Raw genomic sequence first — 23107 nt, 5'->3', positions numbered from 1 at the left:
TTATGTTGAGGTGGTTATACTGTTACTCGTCGTGTTTGCTCATTAATAGTCAGGTCAATTTAACTGAGATAGAAAAAAATAGATGTTTAAGTGGGATAAACAGATGATGTTTAATACTTTAAGTGATTGTACTTAGTTCGGTAGGTGGGGCTAATTATTTCAATGTCGCCCCAGTGACTCTGCTTTGGACAAGAGCGGAAAGTAATTTGTCGTATGTACTTTAGTATTGAATTGTTAAGAGATTCTCTTGTGGTCACACTGCGTAACCCAACAAGTTGGTTCATCAGTTGTATTATTCACACAATCTTAAGCCTCTATAGAGACCAACAAAAATTGCCATTGCCGACTATATTTCAGGTCGTCAAGGCAGGAATTGGTTAAAGTTTTCAACTAGCAATAATCACGCCTCGGTTTGACCTCATAGGCTACGATACTGCCACTGCGAAGGGATAAAGAGGCTGATTTGCAGAGGGATGGTATAAAACATCTGCACAACCCTGTGCTAGGGTTTGTCAGTGCATATTGGACCCCAAAGTAAGTGAAACCTGTTATGTTGAGGTGGTTGAACTGTTACTCGTCGTGTTTGCTCACTAATAGTCAGGTCAATTTAACTGAGATAGAAAAAAATAGATGTTTAAGTGGGATAAACAGATGATGTTTAATACTTTAAGTGATTGTACTTAGTTCGGTAGGTGGGGCTAATTATTTCAATGTCGCCCCAGTGACTCTGCTTTGGACAAGAGCGGAAAGTAATTTGTCGTATGTACTTTAGTATTGTATTGTTAAGAGATTCACTGGTGGTCACACAGCATAACCCAACAAGTTGGTTCATCAGTTGTATTATTCACACAATCTTAAGCCTCTAGAGAGACCAACAAAAATTGCCATTGCCGACTATATTTCAGGTCGTCAAGGCGGGAATTGGTTAAAGTTTTCAACTAGCAATAATCACGCCTCGGTTTGACCTCATAGGCTACGATACTGCCACTGCGAAGGGATAGGGAGGCTGATTTGCAGAGGGATGGTATAAAACATCTGCACAACCCTTTGCTAGGGTTTGTCAGTGCATATTGGACCCCAAAGTAAGTGAAACCAGTTATGTTAAGGTGGTTATACTGTTACTCGTCGTGTTTGCTCATTAATAGTCAGGTCAATTTAACTGAGATAGAAAAAAATAGATGTTTAAGTGGGATAAACAGATGATGTTTAATATTTTAAGTGATTGTACTTAGTTCGGTAGGTGGGGCTAATTATTTCAATGTCGCCCCAGTGACTATGGTTTGGGCAACACTCGAAAGTAATTTGGCATGTGTACTTTAGTATTGAATTGTTAAGAGATTCTCTTGTGGTCACACTGCATAACCCAACAAGTTGGTTCATCAGTTGTATTATTCACACAATCTTAAGCCTCTAGAGAGACCAACAAAAATTGCCATTGCCGACTATATTTCAGGTCGTCAAGGCGGGAATTGGTTAAAGTTTTCAACTAGCAATAATCACGCCTCGGTTTGACCTCATAGGCTACGATACTGCCACTGCGAAGGGATAAAGAGGCTGATTTGCAGAGGGATGGTATAAAACATCTGCACAACCCTGTGCTAGGGTTTGTCAGTGCATATTGGACCCCAAAGTAAGTGAAACCAGTTATGTTGAGGTGGTTATACTGTTACTCGTCGTGTTTGCTCACTAATAGTCAGGTCAATTTAACTGAGATAGAAAAAAATAGATGTTTAAGTGGGATAAACAGATGATGTTTAATACTTTAAGTGATTGTACTTAGTTCGGTAGGTGGGGCTAATTATTTCAATGTCGCCCCAGTGACTCTGCTTTGGACAAGAGCGGAAAGTAATTTGTCGTATGTACTTTAGTATTGTATTGTTAAGAGATTCACTGGTGGTCACACAGCATAACCCAACAAGTTGGTTCATCAGTTGTATTATTCACACAATCTTAAGCCTCTAGAGAGACCAACAAAAATTGCCATTGCCGACTATATTTCAGGTCGTCAAGGCGGGAATTGGTTAAAGTTTTCAACTAGCAATAATCACGCCTCGGTTTGACCTCATAGGCTACGATACTGCCACTGCGAAGGGATAAAGAGGCTGATTTGCAGAGGGATGGTATAAAACATCTGCACAACCCTGTGCTAGGGTTTGTCAGTGCATATTGGACCCCAAAGTATAAAATTTGGTTTCATTGCATTCCCAAATAACATTACCTTCTCCGGGAAATCCATAAGTTTAAGTATTCTGTGATTAACCACGTTTATGTCTGTACACGTGTGTTTGTGTGTGCATGTGATTTGTTACAAAAACAGTTCTGTTGTCCTCCATGCAAACCGGAAGTTGCTCCCAATTCTGCTTCAGATAAGGGATGGCTTGAAGCTGTATGGCTTGTGTGATCATGGCCAAATACCCAGGGGCCGGTATTTCAAAATGATCCGACAGGATTAATCCACCTGGATTGGATTAAATCCTGATCAGATCCTAAAAACGGGTATTTCAAAGCAAATCTGATCCTGAAGATTCAGATTCAGATTTGGCAATCCAATCCTGCCTTTGATCCGGATTAAAAGCTGCTATTGAGTATTTCAAAACTTAAGTGGGAAATCTGGATCAGTTTGATCCTAAAAATCAGGATCACCCTGATCCCACCTCAGGGGCCGGTATTTCAAAACTTGTAATCCAGATCAGAATGATCCGGATAACCAAATCCCCCTGTCCTCAGCCACGGATCAACCTGATCTATCCCGGTATTTCAAAACTTTGCTGGATTGGATCAGAGTGATCCTGATACCGGCAGATTGGGATGTCCAAATCCGTCCCGCCCCCTGGATCACAGACAGGAAACAGGAAATGGAGCCAACATTTTACAGAAAAAGGAGAAGCTAGCTCAACTATTGTCTCTGAATTAAAGTATAATCTTAGCCAGTGTTGATGCGTCCTCAGACTAGATGAAAGGCAATCATTATATTGAGTTAACCAATTATGTAAATCAGCACAAAGTTGAAAGAAGAGCTCGGCATTCTCTAATTAAGCAGAGTTCGCGCTAACGCGAGCTAACGCTGCTCCATTGACTCCTGTGTTAAGGAGCTAACAAGCTAGTAAATAGGCTAGCGTCTGTATGTCGCGGTCCACAGTCCATTTGAATGCATTCACTCGCAAGGCATTGTGTGTAGATTTTAAAATGTGTTGTACATATCTTTTTAGGAAACAGTTGTTAACAAAGGGGACAGCCCTAAAACCTTAATATTAGATTTTCTTTACAGATGTCTGTGGGAAGAGACTTGCACAGACTTGCTCCAAATGGCATTACTTTTTGAGCTTTGGCTATGAAAATTAAGTGTGTGTGCTGAATGCATGTGAATAAAAACATTTGACAGAGTATCAGTGGAGGCCTTTATCAGTGGGTAACTTAACAAAAAAAAATGTTACTTAAATAAGGCATTCATATTCAAACTTAAACATACAAATCGAAGTTTTGTTAAACAAAAGCACCAGACCTTATCAATGAGGATCAAGAGAAATACAAATTAACCATGGCATTTCGAACTGCTCTTCCTGCTGGTTCATCTGCTTGATGTGGTGGTGGTGGTGGCTGCAGCTGTGGTACTTCTGCCTCAAGTGGTGGTCTGTCCAGGATGTCTTCATTCAGAGGAACTCTTCTCAATTGGGCAATGTTATGAAGAACAATGCAGGCAGATATTATATTGCAGGCCTGCTTCGGCTCCACACGAAGATAGTTCAGGCAGGCAAATCTGCGTTTTAAAACACCATTGATACGCTCAATTGTTCCCCTTGTTGCGCTGTGTGCATTGTTATACCTCTGCTGTGGGTCACATGTGACAGTAGCAAAGGGGGTCATAAGCCACCGTAGAAGTGGGTAGCCACTGTCACCCAGGAGGATACCATCCGGCGCAGTTTGTTGCAGTCTTCTGTAGAGATGACTTTCTCTTAGAATCCGTGCATCATGTACAGAACCAGGCCATCTCACAACACAGTTGGTTATTTTAAGGTCAGCATTCCCTATGAGCTGCACGTTGATACTATGCCGTCCCTTTCTGTTGACAAATTCCCATTCTCTTTCATGGGGTGCCTGAATGTGTATGTGGGTGCAGTCAATGGCACCAATAGTGTTAGGCATCCTGGCAATTGAGAAGAATTTTCTCTTGGTTTGTGTTATTTCTTCCTCAGTATCTGGAAATCTCACATACTGGTGAATTAGACCAGCCAGGGCTGCTGCCACTGAATGCATGACGTGTCCCACTGTAGACTTTGTCACAGCCAGGCCATCTGCAATGACTTCATAGAAGGATCCACAGGCAAAGAAACGTAGGGCAATAAGCACCTGCTCCTCCACAGGTAAGGCATGACTCCTTCTTGTAGGACGTTGAAGATGTGGGCGAAGAATTTCACATATATACAAAATATCTTCTCTTTTCGAAATCTATACCGTGCATAAAGCTCATCATTTGAGTACTGCTCGATGAAATTACCTCGTTGGACATACTGACGAGGCTTGTATCGTCTCTGACGGTGCCGCAGGACATGTACTATGGATGTCATGTTGCAGAAGCAAAGGTCATTGACCTAACGAGCCCAGTTTTAAAGTCTGTGACCTGTTCTTTCTCACCTGCTTTCAATTTAGCTTTATGGTATTTAAGGCCTTCCTTAGTGATAGGGCTTTCTCAGACAACATGGAGAATAATAAAGGAAGTAATTTCACAACAGCAGAGACAACGGCCCTTTTGGAGGGTGTTCGTGCCAATTACCAGGCCCTTTTTGGAGGTTTTAGTGGTCCTGGACAGAGTTCTCTGTCCTCAAAAGTAAAAAATAAAATATGGGCCGACATAACAAGGCAAATTAATGCCACTGGTAGTGGCCAACGGCGGAGTGTTGAGCAGGTTCGGCTTAGGTGGAAAAACTTAAAGCAAAAGGCTACGAAGGACCATTCTGAGGCGAAAAACCCCCAAACAGGGAGCAAGTCCATAAAACGTGGGGAGTTCACTGATACGGTTTTGGACATCATAGGAGGTGAGAGTTCCCAAGCCTTGTTTGGAATACTGCCAGCTGGTACAGGGGAGTCAATCGACCCCACGGAATCTCTGAACCTGTCTGCTGAATTGGTCACCCTCACCCCTGTGGAGCTGGCATTTGAAGAGCCCAGCACAAGCCAGAGCCCTGTCTTGGAGGAGATGTGGAATCCATCGGCACCACCACCACCATGTAAGCGCAAAAGGCAAGCTGAGAAGGGGGATGGCTACAATGAACTACTGAAGGTGGAAACGGAACGGGCTCAGCAACAAATAATTCTAACAAATGAACAAATCAAACTAACACTTCTTAAACAAGAAGAAGTGAAGTTAAGAATTCAGTTGCTGGAAAAGCAGTTAAAAGACTGAAATGTATACTGCATAGTTTAACACTGTTTGTTTAATAAATCACATTGTTTTTCCTTCATAATTCCTTGTTAATTGGAGTTTGTAATGTCACTTACACGCAGTAGTGTAATGTTTATTCTGTGTTGCACTTCTGACGCCGATTTGTTAAAGCATTGCAGTGAACAGCGTGCATGTTTGCAGAAAAAAAAAAGGAACGTGAAAAGGAAATAAACATTGATCAAACAGCAGTGAAGCTTAGTTGTATTAAAAAAAGAACTTTGGGAGCAGTTACACTTCAACTGTTCAAATCTTAACATGTAATCTCCCTCAAATCCACCTCTGAGGTGGGATCAGGGTGATCCTGATTTTTAGGATCAAACTGATCCAGATTTCCCACTTAAGTTTTGAAATACTCAACAGCAGCTTTTAATCCGGATCAAAGGCAGGATTGGATTGCCAAATCTGAATCTGAATCTTCAGGATCAGATTTGCTTTGAAATACCCGTTTTTAGGATCTGATCAGGATTTAATCCAATCCAGGTGGATTAATCCTGTCGGATCATTTTGAAATACCGGCCCCAGAGTATCACTTAAATGGGATCGCAAACCCGACAAACATCAACATTACTTGGGGATATGCCAGGATCAGTGTTAGAAGTAAGTATGATCGCAAGGTCAATGTTACCTACTGATTAATAAATTATTAGTAATCACTTGATTACTGCTTTGCCACATAATCCGAACCCCGAGAATGCACTTTTCAGTGCAACATGTAGGTGTTTTTATATGACTGTGCACATTCCCAAAATATAAAGATAATACAAATTAGATAAATCCTCATTAAAATTAGCAACTTTACATTGTGGTTGATATACATAGCAATAGGACAACAATGAACTGTATATCACAGCATTTACAAGGTCAAAAACAATGGATTATTCTCAAGAGGTTTTGGTGTGAGGTTGTTTTTATATTGAATCTTTATATATATACTGAACACTGGATTGTGGTAATGGGTCATCTGCTTTCATTTGACAGGCTGATGCAGATTTCTTCATTTCTGTGTGCCAAGCACACTTCAGCAAGAGAGGCACAGAAAAGGAATAGGAGGAGAGAACTGATGAATCAGCTGCAGGATTATCAAGGAACTGGAGTTCAACTTCAATTTGAAGTTAATCTGATGAAAGCCCTGGTACAAGTACCTCAAAGTAAAGATGTGGAATATGGCCAAAATGGCCACTAAATACAAAATAGCAGGCTTCCTGTTGTGTTTTTCCAATTGCACCCAAATAATTTGGTTTTTTTGGTCATGATACACATGTATCGATTTTTGTGAAGACTGGTCAATGTGAACATGTTCCGGGGGTCTCGGGGGCACCATTGAGCCATTTTGCGACGCTTATTGAAAATTCCTCAAGAATACGTACATTTTCACCACATTCTAACTTTCTACAAATTTGGGTAAGAATTTGAGCATGTTAAAGCCCTCAAAAAGCCAATTCATTTGCCTGAATAATAATAATTATAATAAGTTATACGTTGAATAAATAAATAAAAATGTCTGTATTGGTTAAAAAGTGGTGTCAATCACTTCGTAAACGTTGCTGTTAAAATGTAATCGATCTCTCAATTTAATCTCTAAGAGAATGAATAATCTCTGACTGACAAGTGAATGAAACACATCACATGTGGTCAAAAAAAAAAAGTCACATATTATTAGATAATATTTAACTGCGCTGTGATAGTTATTAGTCATCAGGGATAACACAACCAAAAACAGGCTCAAACTAAAACATTGTTTAGATGACATACACTCCTGATCAAAATCTTAAGACCAGTTAAAAAATTGCATGAATTTGCATTTTGCACTGTTGAATCTTAGGAAAGTTCTAAGTAGAGTTTCAAAATGCAAAAAGAAGAAATGGGAACAAGAGCCCAAAAGTTGTGAGCAGGCCATTTATTGAAAACAACAATTTAACTGAAGTAGGCTGTTCATCAGCTGATCAAAAGTTTAAGACCACAGCTAAAAAAAACTCCTAAAACAGAAATTAAAGTGTCAAAAACTGACTCAGTAATGATTAGCTCCACCATTATTGTTGATCACTTCAAAAATTCGTTTGGCATGCTTGATGCAAGTGTTTCCAAAAGGCTAGTGCGAATGTTGCGCCAAGTGGTGAAGATGGCTTCACGAAGGGCATCCACTGTCTGGAACTGAAGTCCATTTTTGTAAACTTCCCTTGCCATCCATCCCCAAATGTTCTCAATTGGATTAAGATCAGGGGAACACGCAGGATGGTCCAAAAGAGTGATGTTATTCTCCTGGAAAAACGTCTTGGTCAGACGGGCATTGTGAATTGGAGCGTTGTCCTGCTGAAAAACCCAGTCGTTACCACACAGACGAGGGCCCTCAGTCATGAGGGATACCCGCTGCAACATCTACACATAGCCAGCTGCTGTTTGACGCCCCTGCACAACCTGGAGCTCCATTGTTCCATTGAAGGAAAAAGCACCCCAGATCATGATGGCGCCCCCTCCACTGTGCCGCGTAGAAAACATCTCAGGTGGCATCTCCTTGTCATGCCAGTAACGTTGGAAGCCATCAGGACCATCAAGGTTAAATTTGTTCTCGTCAGAGAATAAAACTTTCTTCCATCTTTGAATGTCCCATGTTTGGTGCTCCCTTGCAAAGTCTAAACGGGCAATTTTGTGGCGTTGAAGGAGACGTGGCCTTTGAAGACGTTTCTTGTTTTTGAAGCCTTTCCTTCGCAGATGCCGTCTGATGGTTATTGGGCTGCAGTCAGCACCAGTAATGGCCTTAATTTGGGACGAGGATTGTCCCGTGTCTTGACGGACAGCCATTCGGATCCTCCGGCTCAGCGCCGGTGAGATTTTTTTGGGTCTACCACTTGATTTTTTTGTTCCATAACCCTGAGGATCTTTTAAGAAATGCAAAATGACTGTCTTACGCCGGGTTCACACCGGACGCCGAAGCGTGGCGTAAACGCAGCGCCAAGCCTCTGGCTCCCATCCACTCCCATGTTAAACCTTTGTGCCGGTCACACCGGACGCTGAAGCGCTCGCCACGCTGCGGCTGCCTAGCGCTGTGAAGCGATCGTTTCGGCGTCGAGTCTATTTTTTCTGCTTGACACGAGCGTATCGCGAAAGGAAACAAACTGAAAAATGATTTTAAACGATATGATGACATATTTTATATGATATAAATTATCAAATATGCATCCCTTACTTTGTATTCACCTTCTGTTGTCCTGGAGTTTTAATTTTACCACTTTTACCAACCACATTATTAAATGTCCCCCTCTGCCCATCCACTACAGCCACACAAGCAGTGATAAAGATACAAGAGAGAGAGGTGCGGGGGGGGGGGGGGGGGGCTACGTATTCTCCACATAGGCTTGAGTGGAGAATACGTAATTTACCCTCGACACCCGACATTTAACGGAGCTAACAGCGGAGAAGTTCTTCAACATGGATGACATTAAATTAATAATTGAAGTGGAAAAGTAACTTGAGTTGTTGAATCTCAGCATATGTTGTATAAAGACAACACCAAAAAAGACACATGTTGGGACGCTGTTGCAGTTAATGTTGGAGCAACAAGTAAGTATATGCTTGAAAAAAATGATTAAATGCCGTTTTTACAGCAGACTGATAACAGCAGAAGTATGTGATATTATTAGTAATGCGCGGCGCTTCGGCGTCGCTACCGCGTCCGGTGTGACCAGCCAAGCGCCGGTGCGCCAGGGATTAGCGCTTACGCCACGCGTCGGCGTCGCTTCCGCGTCCGGTGTGAACCCGGCCTTACTGCGTCCAACCTCAGCAGCGATGACACGTTGTGAGAGGCCTTGTTTATGCAGTTCAACAATCCTACCACGTTCAAAGACGGTGAGCTTTTTTGCCTTTGCCATCAAGAGATCTTCACAGTGTGATTACTTGACAGGAAATGACATGGAATCCAAATTTTTGCACAGATTTTGGCTTTTAAAGGCTGTGGTCTTAAACTTTTGATCAGCTGATGAACAGCCTATTTTAGTTAAATTGTTGTTTTCAATAAATTTCCTGCTCACAACTTTTGGTCTCTTGTTCCCATTTCTTCTTTTTGCATTTTGAAGCTCTACTTAGACCTTCCTAAGATCCAACAGTGCAAAATGCAAATTCATGCAATTTTTTAACTTGTCTTAAGATTTTGATCAGGAGTGTATATCAAGTGATGATTCTTTGATATCATGCAACACATACAAGACATATTGAACCACTGCATGGTTAAGGATTAGAACAACATCAATTTGCTGACAAGAAAGATATTCTTACTTTTTTAATGCAGTGTTTTACTTCTAAGTAATTCTGGAAATCATTCACTTGACCCCAACATCCAGCAGCAGGGATTGGCTCATCACCGACCAATGAGGATTACCAGAGAGCAGGGCAGCTCACCTGCCTGTGGATATAAACCCAGGATCTTGGTGAAGTCCTGTCATCAACTCGATCACAACTTGAACCATGAGGTCTCTGGTCTTCCTTCTGCTCATCGGAGCTGCTTGTAAGTGTCTAATTGACTTGCTTTCTAATAGAAGCCAATTCTTCTTCTTATAGTAAGAACAGAAGTTAACAGGTTTACGTTGCCCATCATGTGTTTTCAGTTGCCTTGGAGGACGACAAGTTCGTCAGAGGGTATGAGTGCACGCCTTATTCCCAGGCCCATCGGGTGTCTCTGAACTCTGGCTACCACTTCTGTGGAGGCTCCCTGGTCAATGAGAACTGGGTTTCGTCTGCTGCTCACTGCTACAAGTCGTAAATTTCTCCAAGACAAGGTTTTCATGCAGGAATCATTGTGTTTAAACAGCATCAAGAAAGTCAAAATCAAAACAGCCATCTCTCTCCTTTGCAGCCGCGTGGAGGTGCGTATGGGTGAGCACCACATCAAGGTCAATGAGGGAACTGCACAATATGTCAGCTCCTCCCGTGTCATTCGCTACCCCAACTACGACTCCTGGAACATCGACAACGACATCATGCTGATCAAGCTGAGCAAGCCCGCCACCCTCAACCAGTACGTGAAGACTATGGCTCTGCCCAGCAGCTGTGCCCGAGCAGCTCAACATCATTTGCTGTTCATCCTCCTTTTGCACTGGACACTTTGACAAATAAAATCTTTCAAAGCAGAATATTGAGTCTTGTTTTGTGCCATAATTTCACAGAGGAAATTCTTTAAGTGTTCTACAGAAAATAGTTGTTGAACACATCCTTGTTATAAGTGTATTGTAAATCAGTGCAATTACAGAAGAGTCAAACACACTGAAGTTAGAGATGAATGTCTGGTTCCTTTGAAAAAATAAATAAAGACTTACTATCATTGGAAAAGTATAGGAAATGTATGACCTGGTATTTTTAAGTCTCTTTACATTATATTTTTGTAGAATTATTGACAAACATCACATAACTCAACAGCAAAATTAATAGAACAAATAAAAACCAAACCCAGAAACAGTTTTCTAAAACTGTTAACCATAACCTGGAATAAATGATGACAGAGGAAAATATAAAAGTGGTGTCAACCCTTTCCATTTATAAAATATTGTTTTATAATTTTTTCCAGCAAACATCGGCCTCTCAGAACAGCTGACGTTGCAAAACAGAATCCAAAATATATTTTTTATGAATCAACAATCAATCGAAATTAAATTCCACCACATCAAAAGTATCTATGGATCTGTATCATATTAAAGGGAACCCACTGTACACATACATATCAGTATAGTAGTATGTGGAGTACTACTCAGCATAAAAACACTTGTATAGTTACTACTCACTCCGGGGAACAGAAATCCGGCAAAACGATGCAACACTTCAAAATGCATGTGCTCGGGCCCTATTAATAATAATCATTACAATTTCAATAGGGACTCTCACTGTCAGTGCTCAGGCTCTAAATATAAATACAATTTCAAAAAAATGTTGGACTGCAAAGCAGCACTGAGCTGGCCTGAGCACATGCATTTTGAAGTGTTGCATAATTTTGCCTGAAAAAAAATGTATAATGAATCAGGAAATATTGACACATAGGCTGTTCAGGCTTGGACTTTGATCATGAGACAGAAGTTTGGTGGTGATAGGACAATGCACAGTGGAGTTATGACAACATTGTCTCCTCTGGCGAAGGATGAACCTTCGCCGTACCTCAATGTTTACAAGGTTTGAGGAAATGTCCAATTCTGAGAGAGAGAAAAAGAGAGAGAGAGACGTCACCTTTGCAAGACATAAAGATTCCTTTGATCGTTGAACACTGTAACTGGAGGAGTGGAGTTGTTTGTTTACGGCTCAGCATCAAAGGATTCATGGTCCAAACCATCGTGATTTAATGGCGTGTAATCACAATTTGACGCCGCGCCACGGTCACACCGTGTGACCGTGGCCAAAATGACCACTAAATGCAAAAAAACTGGCTTCCTCTTGCTTTTTTCCATATCGTGCAGTAGTTCAAATGTTACAATCGATCTGTATTACCTCTAATTTCAGATGAAACTGAATCGGGGATTGAGAAAGCTGCACCTCCCTCATTGTCTCCAAAATCATTTCTGCAGTGGATAACAGGGCAACGTCATGTTCCTGTCCTGCAAGAACACAAGGCGTTTCAAATTGAATGTGAAGTTCAATCATCACTGACAGTTAGATTTTGGGGAACACAGGATATGCTATCCATCTGTTGCACGATCACCTTCCCTGTTCAACCTATGAGATCATATGAAGACTTCAAAGTAATTCTGGTAGAGGCATTCCACCTGGGACAAGAATTATCAAGGGTATAGATTAATAAATTGTTCATACAACTGTTGTGGGTGGTTTGGTAGGGAATGTAAATGTATAACCTTGTTTATTGGTCAATGTGTTCTCATTTCTGTAGTTCAAGTTCAATGAAATGTAATTATCAATTGTCATTCACTTTATGACAATTAGTTGTAAAGGCTTTAAGGAGAAACACTGCCACAGATGGAAAAACATAGACATTGTATATTTACCTGTGAAATTGATCAAGAGGTGTAGTAGACCCTGGACTGGTCACCAGCGTATCACAGGGTCAACATGCAAACACATTCAGACTAATTATATTAAATATTAACCACAAAAACAATGGGTGTCTTATAACTCAATGATATAAGATAGTGTTAAGTATTTCAACTTTTGACCAGTAACTATGATTCGGGCAGGTAATTTAGCTCATGTGATTTAGTATTGTAGTAGTAGGAGATTCACATGTTGTAATACTGCACAAGCTCATATTGAAGAAAGTCAACCTCTGAGGGCTGCCATCAGTCAAAATGATCTTCAGGATAACAGGAGTCCTCATCATCAAAGCTGCTTACTCTGCACAGACAAAATAAAATTCATTGTCAGACAATTATGAATTTGAAGTTGAATTTTACATATCGATAAAACAAATACTCTGTACTCTTTGTGAGGATTTATTCTGGCAACAATAGAATCGATAAAAAGGGAATCTGTTTCTATCTTCTGTATCCACACAGAGTGCAAAAGAGCTGTCTTAACACATTATCTTGTCATGAGTGCATATATACCTACTCTTACCTCCTCTCCACTACTGTGTTTGCTAATGTCATGAGTTGCGCGGTCATGCAGACTACTCACACTTTGGCTACCCACAGCTCACCACGGTGCACACCCTGAGCAGCCATCTGGAGCTATTTCAAAGCTGTAAATGACAAGTAACGCTGTTCACTATTGTGGCAACACCACAAATTTGTTCAAGCACATAAAAAAAACACGAGAAAGAACTCTGAGCTGCAGCTGAAATGGAGGGAGGAGGAGGGGCAAGAATGTATTAACCCCATTGATAAAAAATATCAAAGTTGCCAGTAAAGTGTATAGTAAAGATACAGATGTGTTTGTTAAAAACAACTCCAGTAAAAGTACTGATTCACACCCATGCATTACATACGCTGGATGATCATTGCTGAGTTTTTTCCCACTTCAGCTTGCTATCTGGTTAAATCGATGCTTATACTGTGCGCAGCCACCATCCTTCTGACGAAAGTAAATTTGTAGGATAAGAATCAATATTGTATTGTATTTCGTGCTTCCAACCTTCTTTCTTCTATGTAGAATCATTCTTTGCAATCAAAGAGAGACTGTTAGTTTTTCATATTTGCCAGTGGATAGTCTGCGAATATTCTCCTGGTGTTTAATACAGTAAAAAAAAAAATGGGTCGCAATTTGAAGACGAGTCGGAAAAGTAGCTCCTAATCATCATATGTGCCCTTGACAATGCTCTGACACTGAACCACCAGCAGGGGGCAGTACAGTCGAGGACATCCTGTTCCACTTTCCCCATATAGGTAAGTTCATTTGAATTGGTTGATTAAATTTATGTTTGTACTTGCTCACGATTACTACACAGATAAGCCAATAAATATGTTCATGAGAGTGTTGGTTGTGATTGGTTTTTAATCGAAATATCTTGTTAAATTATGAAAATAGGTGTAACAACAATAGGCAGCGATTGTCTTTTATATTTTAAATCACTAAGAATCTTGAAAAGTAGCTCCTGCTCATCGCCATGGCTCCCTCAACAATTCTATGACACTGTTCCACCACCAGAGAGCAGTATGCACAAGGACCTCCCTTCTGTACTTCCCCCGTGAAGGAAAGCGTATTATAAAGGTAACTGAATATACAAGGGATGGGATTTAAGTTTTTCCTCGAGTGCAATAAGGAAAAGAGTTCAACTGATATTGTTTATGATGTAATATTTAGTGATGAGTTTGCAACAATTACATTTGCTGTAAATGTTGCCAGGCAAATTTACAATGCCCAATCCAACATTAAAAGGAGATTAAACTACTCACCTGCTCCTTGAGAAGTCTTTTGAAGAAGTTAAACAAGGGGAAATAATCCTTGTTGTTCAAAGTGTTGTGTTTTATTATACATTTTACATGGAACTGGAGGATAATTAAGTACTTAAATCGCTGTTATTTTCTTGTTTCAACTAAAATAAGTTTTGCATTTAAAATCTAAATAAAGCTTTAGAAACAGGCGTCTTAAAATGAAGTGCTTAATATTAGAAGAAAATTCATCCAAACCAATATTAACAGCTTTAACACTCCTTTTCTCTCCATTCCCACTTTTTCTTGTTTACTGAGAGAAGTAAACGCGACCAGTTGCTGCCAGGATTGACTACCGTAAACACGAAAAAACTGCACAGATTAAAATGAGACTACCGTAAATACGAGAAAGTTTGCGCTGGTTAAAATAGAAACGCTCGGTCAAAATCTAATAAGTGACCTGGGTCCGTATAGAGCTGCCTCTGGGCCAGTATAGAGCTGCGTCTGGGCCCGGACCGGACCACGGTCTCCCTATTGGTGACCTGTGCTAGATGATCGAGTGCGGTTTGGTTTTCACTTCAATTCGCTCTACGAGTGAATCTGTGCTTTGACTGCGCGCAGCCACCGTCCCTACGAAGAAACTGTATTAAACAATGGGAGAATATAAATATTATAAATATCCATTGGGACAAGTGATCTAGCGACAGTCTGCCTTTGAAAAAATGATCGGCTCCACACGTACTTTAGGATATAGGAATCGCAATAGATAATGAATTATGGTTTTAATACAATATTATGAGTCTCCTTAGAGACCGACAAAAATTGCCGTCGCCGACTATATTTCAAGTCGTCTAGGCGGGGTATTGGGTAAAGTTTTCAACTAGCAATAATCACGCCTCGGATAAACCTCATAGGCTACGATACTGCCACTGCGCAAAGCTGACGATATAATTAATTCAGCACAAACTGTCTCTGCTCCACACACCTCTCTGTTATGGTTTTAAGCACGTATGGTTTCATGTGAACAACTTCATAAAATATCATTATGTTGAAATATGAACTATACATACAAAGATAAAACCCATATAAGGAGCAATAGGGACTTAATAATATACATATATTCTTCTACAGGTTATATAAAGAGGAGGAGCTGAGTAATGGAAAGCTCTGAAGTGTCCTTAACAGCTCTAAAACCATTCAACCTTTATACACATATTTTTGATTTACGTCGATGGTAGAATCGTGTAGTGATGTGTGATGAGTGACGTCTTCAACAAACGATCAAACCAAGAAACACACACATGTAACTTAAGATGAATACAAAACTAAAGCGAAAGAGGTTGCCACTGGAAACGACGTCACGTCCGGTACGTCTTTTATTAGGGCTCCCAAAACTCTGCCGGACTAAAATAACACACTCGTTTTCACCCTTTCATCAAAGCATCGACCGTGTTTAGAAAGCAAAAGCTAAGGGCAGTGTTATTATTTGTTAATCCAGGGATAAATGTTGCGAGTACATTGATTTCATCGGTGAGACAATACGGTGTGACTTTAGCGTAGGGTTAAACTATGTTTATGTATTCACAGAATTTTGAGTCTCCTTAGAGACCGACAAAAATTGCCGTCGCCGACTGTATTTCAAGTCGTCTAGGCGGGGTATTGGGTAAAGTTTTCAACTAGCAATAATCACGCCTCGGATAAACCTCATAGGCTACGATACTGCCACTGCGCAAAGCTGACGATCAATCACGTTCAGCACCATCTGACTCCGCTCCGCACGCCTCTCTGTTATGGTTTCAAGCACAAGCGGTTTCATGTGGCAGTGACGTGTGCAGTCTTCAACAGACGACCAGACCAAGAAACACACACGTAACAACTACTTTTCCCCCCTTAAAGACGTTACCACTGTAAATTACTTCACGCCCGGTACGTCTTTGTTTACTGTTCTCTAAACTCAGGAGGAGTAAATTAAAAAAATCTGTTTAGACTGGACCCTTTCATTCGTGACATTATAACCACATATCAGTCGCTTGCTTAGTAAATAACTGGTCGTGTTTTAGAAAGCTAAATAAATAATGGATCCATATTTGTTAAACCTGATACATGTCGTTAGTGAACAGAAATAAGACATTTATATTTATATATCGAAGTTATAAGACAAACCACGTGGTCATATCACTGTTCTTGATGCATTTAGTAGTATTTACGTTTCAACAGATATATGAGTCTCCTGAGAGACTGACAAAAATTGCCGTCGCCGACTATATTTCAAGTCGTCTGGGCGGGGTATTGGGTAAAGTTTTCAACTAGCAATAATCACGCCTCGGATAAACCTCATAGGCTACGATACTGCCACTGCGCAAAGCTGACGACATATGACTTTAAACATCATCTGAGTCCGATCCGCACACCTCTCTGTTATGGTTTTAAGCACATGTGGTTTAATGTAGCAGTGACGTGTGAAGTCTTCAGCAGACGACCAGATAAATAAAAAACTAAACTAAAAGAGTTTGCCACTGTAGATGACGTCAAGCCCTGTACGTCTTTGTGTAGGGTTCTCTAAAGAGGGGTATAATAAAAAACAGTTTAGACTCGAGCGTGTCATCAGTGACTTTATAACCAAAAGTCAGTCGCTTGTTTAGTAAAGAACTGGTCGTGTTTTAGAAAGCTAAATAAATGAAGGATTCATATTTGTTAATCCTGATACATATCGTTAGTGAGCATAAATAATCATTTATATTTGAAGATGTGAGTAAAGACATGTGGTCATACCTATCCTCTTTTCTCGTTCATTAATGTTTTTGTTTTGACAGAATTAGGAGTCTCCTTAGAGACCGACAAAAATTGCCGTCGCCGACTATATTTCAAGTCGTCTAGGCGGGGTATTGGGTAAAGTTTTCAACTAGCAATAATCACGCCTCGGATAAACCTCATAGGCTACGATACTGCCACTGCGCAAAGCTAGAGCAGCAACGAGCGGCGTCAGTGTGTGATTCTGATACACACGTAGTTAACTTATGGTCTATGGGTCTTTTCGGTGGCATCATAGGCTCCTTTGCGCACAACCGACCGTATTAACCTCACCGGTACCATTGCTCGCTGTATTTTTGCTCTGTTCGTTAGATTTAACCTTACATTTATCACACGGTCCACCAAGGCGCAATGCATCACGGGATTGGAGCTCCCTGTCCCCATTGTGACGTCACTCAATACTTTATTTCCTCTAGTTCAGGTAATGCAAGTTTTTCGAAAGCACAGTGATTACGCAGATAGGTCGGTAACGTAAATAAGTACACATGTTTATCTCGAATAAATGCGAATGTCGAGGGTTATTCCTTTATATTTTCTAATCGCAAGTTCCTGTTTCGGGTGGTTAAACAAAGAAACACCAGGCTTTGCAACACAATTCAGTGTTTGTGCAATATATACACACAAAAAGCTTACATGCTCAAAACGCAAATCCAGAAATATTCGTCGAGGAAACGCGTTTTTAAAGACATGACAAGTAGCTCCTGCTCATCATGGCTCCCTCTACAATGCTATGACACTAAACCACAACCAGGGGGTAGCATCGAGGAGGACACTTACTCCCCGAGGGAAAGTAACCGGATGAATACTGAATGGAATTAAATGAATCACCAACTGTATGGACTATAGAGCAGACAAGCAGACAAGCAAAGCGCAGATACATTTTTTTGTATATAATAATGTGGGGAGAGATTAATTCATGATCTGATGTTCTTGTTTAGGAGAGTTTACATACAAGCGCTTGGTTTGAAAGGTCAGAAACAAGAACTTGTCTATGTGTTGCAACATCAGACAACGATTGTCCTTTGAACGCACAAAAAATGGGTCGCAATTTGAAGATGAGTTGGAAAAATAGCTCCTGATCACCTGATGTGGGCTGGACAATACTTTGAACCACCAGCAGGGGGGCAGTACAGTGGAGGACATCCTGCTCCATTTTCCCCATGCAGGAAAGTTCATTTAAAGTTTTTGATTGAATAAAAGTTTGTATTTACGCTCGATTAATACACAGATAAGCCGATAAATATGTATATTGTTTTGTTGTTGAGAGTGTCGGGCGTGATTGGTTTTTAATCGAAACATCTTGATCATCTTGGGAGGGTTAACATACAAAAACGGGGGTTAATGGTGAAAATAGGTGTAACAACAATAGGCAGCGATTGTCTTTCAGACTTAAAATCACTAAGAGTCCTGAAAAGTAACTCCTGCTCATCACCATTGGCTCCCTCATCCATGCTATGACACTGAACCACCACCAGATGGCAGGATACACATGGAAATCCCTTCTCTACTTCCCCCCATGAGGGAAAACGTATTTGAAAAGTAACCGAATATACAAGGGATGGGATTGAATTTAATTAAGTTTTTATTAGACCGCAAATATTAAGCTGATAACAAAATAAAATACGAATATTGTATGTGATATCATATTTAATCATGAGACACAATGACAGAGCTACAAGGACATTTGCTCTAAATTTTGTCAGGTAATTTTACAACGCCCCATCCAACACACATTAACAGGAGATTGAACTACCCACCTGCTCCTTAACAAGTCTTTTGAAGAAGTTAGACAATGGAAAATAGTCCTCGTTGTTCAAAGTGTTGTGTCCTAAATAACAGGGAAATTAATCCACTAAAAGCGTCCAGGGTGAGAAGTGGTCCATCTGGTCGGGACCTGTCAGGGCGACGCCTCAGCAGTGGCCCCCATTGATCCGTTTCGAGAAAGAAAATGGCCGCCGGCGCAGAAATTGCAAAGCGAGTGTTTTCCCTTCCTTTACACGATGTTGCAACTAGCGCCCCTAGCGGTTGGGATAAGAAACATGCCGGACTTCCAATTAAGTAAAGGCTGGTAAAGGCGGGTAACTACAGGCTCGCGACTCTAAGGTGCTATATTTACTATTAGCCTGTTTAGTTCTTCCTAATACCACCATTATTCGCTCATTTGTACCACTGAGGTAGCTTAAAATTACAGCCTGCCGGTTGTTACTATATTTAGATTTATTACGTAAATGGTTTCACTTTATTTATTTTGTTAATTAACTGTTTAGTGATAATGGTTGAGTCTTTAGAATGTCATAAACAGTGAGAAATGTTCACCATTCTCTGATTCTGGTGTCTGACACTTACAAACCCGAAGATGCTGCTTTTCTTATGCTGTAATAAATAGAGAGAGAGAGAGAGAGAGAGAGAGAGAGAGAGAGAGAGAGAGAGAGAGAGAGAGAGAGAGAGAGAGAGAGAAAATATTCACATGAGAGTAGCTAGTTCCAGAAAATCAATGGCATTTTTGCTTAAATAATATCGAAATTGCTTAGTTTCTGCTACCTGGTTTAAAAATAGGTTAAAAGAGGTCTGACATCAACAGTTTTCCTCAGGCCCTGCAGGTCAATTTAGCTGGTATCAGGGTTTAACTCAGGTTATTATTGGGAGTAGGAAAGCTAGGAGGATCTTCAGGTTAAGGGGAGGGGAAACGCATATTAATGAACCATGCTTTAACATAAGAATTCTAAACTCTTAAATTTCCTACTTTTACTTTAGCTCCACACTGTGTAATACATTGCCTTTCATAACACTGCCCTATACACATTCAGTATTTGTTAAAACCAGAGATGGGCAGTATTTCTATTACTTGTATTTGAAATACGCATTTCAAGTACTTTGAGTATTTTGTAATTTGTATTTGATAGGGCCGATAAAAAATTTAATGTAATTTGTAACAAAATACTTTAGAGTGGAGTAATTTTGTATTTAAAATACTCAAAATACTTTCTGTACGAATCAAAAAATGGTTCACGAGTATGCATCAATTAACAAAATGCAGTGAATGAACAGAAGAGAAATTTAAATCAAATCAATATTTGGTGTGACCACCCTTTGCCTTCAAAACAGCATCAATTCATCTAGGTAGACTTGCACACAGTTTTTGAAGGAACTTGGCTGGTAGGTTGTTCCAAACATCTTGGAGAACTAACCACAGATGTTGTGTGGATGTAGGCTTCCTCAAATCATTCTGTCTCTTCATGTAATCCCAGACAGACTGGATGATGTTGAGATCAGGGCTCTGTGGGGGCCATACCATCACTTCCAGGACTTCTTGTTCCTCTTTACGCTGAAGATAGTTCTTAATGACAGTGGCTGTATGTTTGGGGTCGTTGTCCTGCTGCAGAATAAATTTGGTGCCAATCATACGCCTCCCTGATGGTATTGCATGATGGATAAGTATCTGCCTGTATTTCTCAGCATTGAGGATACCATTAATCCTGACCAGATCTCCAACTCCATTTGCAGAAATGCATCCCCAAACTTGCAAGGAACCTCCACCATGCTTCAGTGTTGCCTGCAGACAAACTGCCTTCTTCTACAGCCAAATATTTCAACTTTTGACTCATCAGTCCAGAGCATCTGCTGCCATTTGTCTGCACCCCTGTTCCTATGTTTTCGTGCATAGTTAGGTCTCTTGGCCTTGTTTCCATGTCGGAGGTTTGGCTTTTTGGCTGCAACTCTTCCATGAAGACCACTTCTGATCAGACTTCTCCGGACAGTAGATGGGTGTACATGGGTCCTACTGGTCTCTGCCAGTTCTGAGCTGATGGCACTGCTGGACATCTTCCGATTTCGAAGGGAAATAAGCTTGTTGTATTTTTCATCTGCTGCAGTAAGTTTCCTTGGCCAACCACTGCGTCTATGATCCTCAGAGTTGCCCGTTTCTTTGTGCTTCTTCAAAAGAGCTTGAGCAGCACATCTGGAAACCCCAGTCTGCTTTGAAATCTTTGTCTGGGAGAGACCTTGCTGATGCAGTATAACGACCTTGTGTCTTGTTGCTGTGCTCAGTCTTGCCATGGTCTATGACCTGTGACATCAAACTGTCTTTCACAACCTCACACTGGAAGCAGAGTTTGTTCCTCACCCAGTTTGAAGCCTCCTACACAGCTGTTTCTGTTTCAGTTAATGACTATGTTTCAACCTACATGTGAAATTGATGATCATTAGCACCAGTTTGGTATAATTGGTTGATCATACACCAGACTATAATCCTACAAATCCCTAACTTTGTGCAAGTGTACCAATGAGAATTGATGCTGGTTTGAAGGCAAAGGGTAGTAACACCAAATATGGATTTGATTTAGATTTTTCTTTTGTTCGCTCACTTTCCATTTTGTTAATTGATGAAAATAAACTGTTAACACTTCCATTTTTCAAAGCATTCTTAGTTCACAGCATTTTTTCACACCTGCCTTAAAACTTTTGAACAGTACTGTATACATACATAATCAATCAAATTGTTGTAACACTGACATTCTGTGACTGTTCTTCCTTTTTTTGGGGTTCAGCAGAGCTTTGTGTACAGTATAGCCCAAACCTGAATGCTCTACTATACCAAATTGTGAGAAAACGGAAAATCCAGAAAAAGTATTTTCTATATTTTAAATACAAAATACATGTATTGTATTTTGTTACATTTTCTGGCACCAGTATTTTGTATTTTATTTTGATACATTTATTTGAGGGGTATTTTGTATTTTGTAACAAAATACATTTTGTTGTATTTTTGCCCATCCCTGGTTAAAACCCATGACCCTAAGCCAGAGACGATTATAGATTTTCAATGATGGAATCACAGGACTTTGAAGATTTGATATTCCTGAGAAAGTATGAGCTGCAATCTGGTTTGCAATGGTGACTCACGTTTTTTCTTCATGATCACCTGAATAATATTTCCATAGATTTAATGGATGTACTTTAAGAGTATGTGTTAAAGAGAGGGATGTAGTAACCTGGTTACAATAACTGTGAATAGACTATTAGCTCATTAAAAAAGAATGAGCCTGAGGAGAGGAGATGTTAAAATGAGGGGTGTCTGATACTGTATGTGTAATTTGACCTGGTCTTAAGCCCCTAGTGACGGTGTAAGCTTTGCATTCTGTGTTTGTGGTGTGTGACACAAACTGTAATTTCACTGTGTTGATATTAGAAGCCCCTTCACTTGCTGGGAAGCTGCGCTGGGATAATGCAGGTGCTTTTGGGTGCTCAGCAGATAAGCGATGGCGTGCCAGGTGTTAAGGCTGCCTGGGCTGACACATTAGACAGGGATTTGCTCCTGCCAGAATGTCAAGCCAATGAGGCTCATAGAGGTAGGCTTGGATCAATGTCAGGGACAGGTAAGTACGCAGATAAGGGGATTACACCATGTTTGCGCCGAGTAATCTCAAATGAATCCTGCCAGCCTCTGTTTCATCCTCACCTGAAAAGCCCAAATTTTCTCTCTTCTCAACCCAAGAAACACGCAACATGGACAGAGTTCATTTCACAAGATGATCCTTTTAACTTGGCTTAAAAAGCATTTGAGTACACGTTGGGTTATGGTCATTTAACAACTGTGACAGTAATAATCGCCTCTAATTCTCTGAGGCTCCTTATTATTTTGGTATTTGCCCTTTATCACCAGCTCTGCCCACTCAAGCGATATGTGCGAATTTGTAGTTGGGTGTGGTTTGGTGGCTTATACCTGACCTGTTGGCAAAAAATAGGTTTATGTGAGAGCAGTGGATGTCCCTTTGGGGGGCACGGCTCGGAAAAAAGACACAGAAAAATCAAATCTTAGCCTCATCGTAGCCAATGTAGTACCATGCGGAGCAGCTCATGTAGTAATGAGGACTGTTTTGGGTTGGGGAAATGTAAGCTTGTCTGCTAAGTCAGTAGACTGTTTTACGTGCCAACTATAGGCTGATCCAGCTTAGACCACACGGTGCAGCTTTTTCCCCCATAATCACACTTTTACAGACCTTGTCAAGGACACGCAACCTCTTTGAGTTACTGATCAGTGACTCAATTGGGGATGGATGTG

The 23107-nt window shown here is 40.6% G+C and overlaps 1 long non-coding RNA gene, 8 other non-coding genes and 1 pseudogene across 9 annotated transcripts; 1 reads left to right on the top strand and 9 right to left on the bottom strand.

Annotated features, from left to right (window-relative positions):
- Nucleotides 1-311: 311 nt before the first annotated feature.
- Nucleotides 312-451, bottom strand: LOC128445279 (U4 spliceosomal RNA). The gene has a single exon (XR_008339363.1). It is a non-coding gene; the product is annotated as a U4 spliceosomal RNA (small nuclear RNA).
- Nucleotides 452-859: 408 nt separating this feature from the next.
- On the bottom strand, nt 860-999 carry LOC128445197 (U4 spliceosomal RNA). Its single transcript, XR_008339285.1, has one exon. It is a non-coding gene; the product is annotated as a U4 spliceosomal RNA (small nuclear RNA).
- A 408-nt stretch (nt 1000-1407) lies between these two features.
- On the bottom strand, nt 1408-1547 carry LOC128445196 (U4 spliceosomal RNA). Its single transcript, XR_008339284.1, has one exon. It is a non-coding gene; the product is annotated as a U4 spliceosomal RNA (small nuclear RNA).
- A 408-nt stretch (nt 1548-1955) lies between these two features.
- On the bottom strand, nt 1956-2095 carry LOC128445195 (U4 spliceosomal RNA). Its single transcript, XR_008339283.1, has one exon. It is a non-coding gene; the product is annotated as a U4 spliceosomal RNA (small nuclear RNA).
- A 7706-nt stretch (nt 2096-9801) lies between these two features.
- Nucleotides 9802-10539, top strand: LOC128444155 (trypsin-1-like; annotated as a pseudogene).
- Nucleotides 10540-10936: 397 nt separating this feature from the next.
- LOC128444878 (uncharacterized) lies at nt 10937-18967 on the bottom strand. Its single transcript, XR_008339196.1, has 6 exons — nt 18804-18967; nt 13043-13106; nt 12691-12760; nt 12415-12450; nt 11903-12009; nt 10937-11610 (listed from the first exon to the last, which is right to left on the bottom strand). It is a non-coding gene; the product is annotated as an uncharacterized LOC128444878 (long non-coding RNA).
- On the bottom strand, nt 15036-15176 carry LOC128445355 (U4 spliceosomal RNA). Its single transcript, XR_008339435.1, has one exon. It is a non-coding gene; the product is annotated as a U4 spliceosomal RNA (small nuclear RNA).
- LOC128445273 (U4 spliceosomal RNA) lies at nt 15832-15972 on the bottom strand. Its single transcript, XR_008339357.1, has one exon. It is a non-coding gene; the product is annotated as a U4 spliceosomal RNA (small nuclear RNA).
- LOC128445284 (U4 spliceosomal RNA) lies at nt 16462-16602 on the bottom strand. Its single transcript, XR_008339368.1, has one exon. It is a non-coding gene; the product is annotated as a U4 spliceosomal RNA (small nuclear RNA).
- LOC128445343 (U4 spliceosomal RNA) lies at nt 17058-17198 on the bottom strand. The gene has a single exon (XR_008339424.1). It is a non-coding gene; the product is annotated as a U4 spliceosomal RNA (small nuclear RNA).
- Nucleotides 18968-23107: the final 4140 nt, after the last annotated feature.

The sequence above is a fragment of the Pleuronectes platessa genome, chromosome 7 (genome assembly GCF_947347685.1).
Source record: "Pleuronectes platessa chromosome 7, fPlePla1.1, whole genome shotgun sequence".
NCBI classification, from domain to species: Eukaryota; Metazoa; Chordata; class Actinopteri; order Pleuronectiformes; family Pleuronectidae; genus Pleuronectes; species Pleuronectes platessa.
Note: the sequence above shows the minus strand (reverse complement) of the source record. Positions and strands in the feature narration are given on the sequence as shown.